Source organism: Mastomys coucha, unplaced genomic scaffold, assembly GCF_008632895.1.
Source record: "Mastomys coucha isolate ucsf_1 unplaced genomic scaffold, UCSF_Mcou_1 pScaffold5, whole genome shotgun sequence".
Classification (NCBI taxonomy): Eukaryota; Metazoa; Chordata; class Mammalia; order Rodentia; family Muridae; genus Mastomys; species Mastomys coucha.
Genome location: NW_022196911.1, coordinates 1,110,954 through 1,116,709, shown reverse-complemented (window position 1 = coordinate 1,116,709; position 5,756 = coordinate 1,110,954). Strand labels below are relative to the sequence as shown.

The window sequence follows — 5,756 nt, the reverse complement described above, 5'->3', positions numbered from 1 at the left end:
GATCTGATGCCCGCTTCTGGTGTGTCTGAAGACAGGTACAGTGTACTTACATATAATAAATAAAAATTAAAAAAAAAAAGACTGCAAACATGATCCTTGGCTCTCACAATGAGTTGAGAGCTACAATGTGTACACACACACACACACAGACACACACACACACACAGAGCTTGTACTTGGGCACTGATTTTAGCTTCATAACTGATCAAAATCAGGAGTAGCCAATATAGAATTCAGTAGGTGGTTAGGTAAAAAGATCTTGGGTTGATGGGATTAGGGACGGAAGAATGAATAGGTAATAAGGGGTGTGTTAGGCAGGGACACTTTACTTTCTGGTAATAATTATATTGAAAGTATATACACCTGTGCCATTTGTCAAAATCCATAGAATGCACACCACCAGGACAAAACTCACACACTCCACGCTCTGACTGTTCCTGTGCAGTGGGGCTTCTTCAGACTTTCATAACAAAGGCGCCACTTTGGGAAAGGATGTCGATAGTAAAGACCACACTGACTATGTGGAGACTTTGAATTATGGCTAACTTTTCTATGAACCCAAACTGCTCATTGCCTTTATATATATATATATACACACACACACATATGTACATGCAATACATATACATAAAATATATAACATATATAAAATATATGATTATATATAATTATAAGTGTGTGGTACTTCGAGATAACTGAAGGCTGGCTGGGTGGGCAATGGGAGAAGCATTAAAGTCTGTCTTTTTGATTCTATACACTTTTCAAAGCACAACCACCCCCTACTCCCATCCCATTAAGTCCTTGTAAGATAAGAAACCTGTAAGTGCCACAAGACAAGAGCAAGTGTTGGGACGTGTCACCTCTCCCATCTGGACAGGAAAATTACTGTATGTGTAAAGCAGACAATGATTGTTTTGGTATGAAAAGTGGCATTTATTCATGCTTACAGTTATATTGAAACCAAACAAAAGAGCACACACACACCTTATCCATCCACTGGTACAGACTTCAAAGACCACCCGGCCATCAATTTTGAAACAAGGGGACAACTGGATAGGACAAGAAGTATTTACAGTGCTAAATCAGAATGTGTTTGTCAGGTGAGAAAGCAGACAGAAAGAGCAACTCCAGTGAGGAAGTGGGGGGAGGGAGAGGAAAAGGTTCAGTAACTCATAAGGGACAAATGTCACCCTGCCCAGTGTCCCGAGAAGATCCCAGCATCACCCCCCTAGCATTCTGGCTACATTACGTAAATATTGAACCAAAGGGGATGACGCAAGGACAGACAGCACCGAATAAAAGCAACCAGAAATACCCTAGACCAGGGCTGCGAAATGACATCCTTTGTGCAAGATGCAGCCGCTAAAATCACCAAGTCTCAGCCACTGTGGATACCTGCACTCAGTTTGCAAAAGACCAGCTAGGAGTGGGAGTGGGTGGGGGCGGGGCTATTTCTCACAGCTAAACTATTAGGCTAAAAGGTTTGTTAGGTTTGTTATGTGTACAGTCAGGGAGCCGAGAAGTCGTTGCCTTCAGTATGCACCTACTGATGACCCCACCAGACTTCAGTGGATACTTCCAATCCAGGGCGCACACGACACAGGTGGCTCTGGTTAAGCTGAACAGTCACAAAACCAAGTCATGAAACTGGAAAAGGCACTGGTAGAGGTAAGAGGAGGAAGGCTAGGAGGGACATAAGAAAGGGGATGTGTGCGTGTGTGGGGGGTGTGTGTGTCATGAAAGCATCCACATCCAAGAACAAAGTCTTTCCTCGGGGCCAGTGAGACAGCACAGTGAGTTAAAGGTACTAGCTACCAATCCTGCTGACCTGAAGTTTATCCTGGGACCCATGAGGTAGAAGGGGAGAACCAGTTCACACAAGCTGTCTTCTGACTCCCGTTAAAGTACAGCGGCATTCATGTGTTTACGAGCACATAAAATGTAATTTTAGATTGCTAGGTGTGGGGGCGCTTGCCTTTAATCCCACCAGAAATTGGGAGGCAGAGGCAGATAGGATCTCTGAGAGTTCTAGGCCAGCCTTGTCTACAGTGAGTTCATGTCTCTCCATCCCTCTCCCCCAACCCTTCTCTCTCTCTCTCTCTCCTCTCCCTCCACCCTGAGGCTCCTGAGTGCTGGGTTTCCAGGTGGGCAAAATGGAAAGTGTAATTTTCCCTTCCCCACAAAAGAGAAAGGAGCCAGGCAGTGGTGGCTCAAACCTTTAATCAGTACTAGGCAGAGGCAGGGGGATCTCTTGAGTTCGAGGCCAGACTGGTTTACAGAGTGAGTTCCAGGACATCCAGGGCTATACAGAGACAGAGTCCTAGACAGACATGCTATCCCATTCCACCCCACCCCCAACCCCACCACTATATTGTTTCAGTGAGCCAGATCTCAAGCCTTTAGACTGGCGGTTTTTATTTTTATCTTTTTTTTCCCCCCCCCCGAGACAGGGTTTCTCTGTATAGCACTGGCTGTCCTGGAACTCACTCTGTAGACCAGGCTGGCCTCGAACTCAGAAATCCGCCTGCCTCTGCCTCCCAAGCGCTGGCATTAAAGGCGTACGCCACCACCGCCTGGCAGATTGGCGTTTTTTATATTTTGACTAAAACACAATTAACACACAGCAGGCTAATTAGTAAGCTGGCTTGCTATGCTCATTAAAAATGGCTTTGTTTTGTCTTTCAAAAACAAATGTGCTTATTGTTTTGTGTTGGCTTTGTTTTTGCTTTTTTAAGCAGGGCCTCAAATATCTTGAGGTTGATATGAACTAACCTATAGAGCTGAAGTTGGCCTTGGATTTGCAATACCCCTGCCTCCACTTCCTAAGTGCCAGAACATCATACCCAAGGCACACCATTCCCAAGTACTTAGCTCATTTCTCTGAATTCTAACCACCATCTATCCGTAATCTATAGAAACAAGGATTCCTGTTCAGACAATGTGCAGAGATGATCACTATTAATATATATGGGCTTTTTTGTTGTTGTTGTTTTTGATAAGTGGTTCAAGTGGTTCAGTTTGCCAAACTGCAGCATAATTGTTTCATGACTCATGTTTAAGTGCCTGCTCAGCAGTTCATTGGTCCTATCTTTTGTGGTCAAACTGCGGGGCTCACAGGCAGTGTCATTATGGAGTCTGAGCAGAAGAGAGCAGTGTTGCCCAGCTGAACCAATAAAGTGCAAGAACCCACAGGGTGGTCTGGTACCCTTTCAAACTCAGCAACGTCTCAAGTTCTTCTGGTGCCTTTAAATAAGAAAAACAACAACAACAACAACAACTGATTTCCAACATAAACCTTTCCGGAGCGTTAAGGAAAGCCTATGTCTCAAGTGGGCTTTCTTACCCTTACACAGAAGTGTAGCATGTAGATCCCTCACCCCATTTTTGACCCATGTGAGCCTGGTGTGGCCTCGTGTTCTGTGTTTTTATTCCATTCTTTACTATCCATCCCCTGCTTTTAGCTTTCACTGGCCCACCTCTACTTGGAACATTCAAATTACTTACATTCCCCGAGTTCTAGCTGGCAGCAGAGATGCCCAGACCAGACATCATTCCCATCCACCTCTCTGACAGACAGGATGCATTCACAGACAACGCTTAGTAAACAAACGGGCTTGGTTTTGGCAGGATTGCGTGTGTCCAACTCCTCATATGGGTGAGGTTAGCCTTGGACTACCAATTCTTGTGCTATGCAATCCAGCTTGAGAACCTGTTGAATGCATTAAAAGTCTCAAAGATGGAGAATAAGGGTTAAGAAGACCTAAACCACCAAGCTTATAAAGGGAGAGAAGATGCCACAGGCCTTTAATCCCAGCACTCTTGAGGCAGAAGCAGATGGATCTATGAGAATTTACAGCCAGCCTGGACTACATAGTCCATTCCAGATCAGCCACGATTATATGGTGAGATCCTGTCCATGTCTGTCTGTCTGTCTGTCTGTCTGTCTGTCTGTCTGTCTGACATACACACACAAACACACACACACACACACACACACACACACACACACACACACACATCTCAGTGGTAGAGCCCCTATGGGCAGCAGAGGCTGGTGGGAACACCAGCTATGTGTAGTGGTCAGAGGACAACTGTGCAGTGGCTCCTAACTTCCACCTTTACACAGGTTTCAGGGATTGAGCACAGATTACAACTGAAGTGGGGAGCCCGCCCTCTATTACTTTTGGCACATTCAATCCTCATGCTACGTGTGGAGTTACTGCAAGGGGTTGAGTCTGCAGGGCTTCCAGCTCCTGCAAAATCATCTGCTTTTAGATTGGTCCCGCTAGACAGAAAGTAGAAAAGCTTAAAGGTCCCTAGAAGCCACGGTGACTTGGGGTGCATTTCCTTGCTCCCTTAAAAGTCTATGCATCAATAATATAAGCAGTTATAGAAGAGACCTTTCTCTCCCTGTGTACAGTAACTGCTCTGAACAGTCCCACCGCTGTGAAGACAACTGCTGTTCATGCAGCAAACCTCGAGTGCTCAGAGAGAGTGCTCATTCATACTGGGGCTCAGACTCACCAGGATCCAGTTGAGAGTACTCAACTCGAAAGACCCAAGAGTCAATAGCAACGGGCATCTTGACCCTGCCCCCACTAGCAACCCATCTTCTCCCATCCTGAGGATGGGATGAATATTCAACCACACTTAGAGCAAAAAAGAAAAAAAAATTGGGAGAAAAGCTTCATCTAAACTGAGCTTGCACCAACCTCCTTTCTTCATCACCTCTCCTGAAGGACAGGACAACAGTGTAACAACTATTTATAGTTGGTTGTTACAGTGTAGCAAGTATTTACAGGCGGTGCAAGGGCTCGGTGAATAAAATCACATTTTCTCTAATGGACACATTTTAAGGGGGTCTTGGAACTAATTCCCCACAGATGTCAAGAGACAATCACACTTAGGAGACTGAGATATCTCACTCACACACACAATTTGGAAGCTTAAAAGAAAAAGATAAAAGTGCCCTCCTGTATTCCACAAAAACGTTAATATTTTAATCTAAATTTAGCCGTTGAGTTTAGGTGACATCACTTTTAACAAACAAACAAACAAACAAACAAACAAACAAAAGGGTGCAATACCACAAAAACTATAATAGCCAGTGCTCTCTGTCCCCAGGCACAGCTTACTGTGTAAGACATCTGGAACTGGTTTAACTTTCCCCCACCATCTCCTGGAATCTTTCCAGGAATTCTCTGCATTCTGAACCCACCCCTTATATCAAAACACGCCCAACTCAACTCTGCTCGTTCCAAAGCTCATCGGCCATGAAAGCACCGGTCAGAAAAGCTGCTTAATGGGGCTTAACACAGAGCTGTATGAGGACCATCCAAGCGACATCATTACTATGCGGCTCTTTGGCCACCATGAGGCAAGGGTACCCTGACAGCATCGTCTATGCCTTCAGAAAGAGATCCTTTATGAGGTACCCAGAAGCTAGGCGCGGGCAACTTCCTTTTATGACAAGCGGAAGCTCACTAAGCAGGGTTTTCCCAATTGTTAGAAACAAACAGTGACCACAAAGCACCAAAAATACAGAGTCACCGGCAGCAGAGGCCAGTGAAGTACCTCAACTCTTCGGACTACTGTTCTATCCTCATCACAGATCAGAACCAACACACAACACTGACAACAGCTGTGTGCAGCGTACTATTCCCCCACCAATAATTTGCATAGAAAAGTGTGTTCTAAGCTGTCTACAATATATACAAATGCTTCTGTGGCTTAGGTGTTTTTTTTTTTAATTAAAA

The 5,756-nt window shown here is 44.8% G+C and overlaps 1 protein-coding gene across 2 annotated transcripts in view; it reads right to left on the bottom strand.

Moving 5' to 3' along the window:
• Akap12 (A-kinase anchoring protein 12) overlaps positions 1-5,756 on the bottom strand; it is a 96,929-nt gene that overhangs the window by 16,071 nt on the left and 75,102 nt on the right. The gene's annotated exons all lie outside the window — the stretch shown is intronic.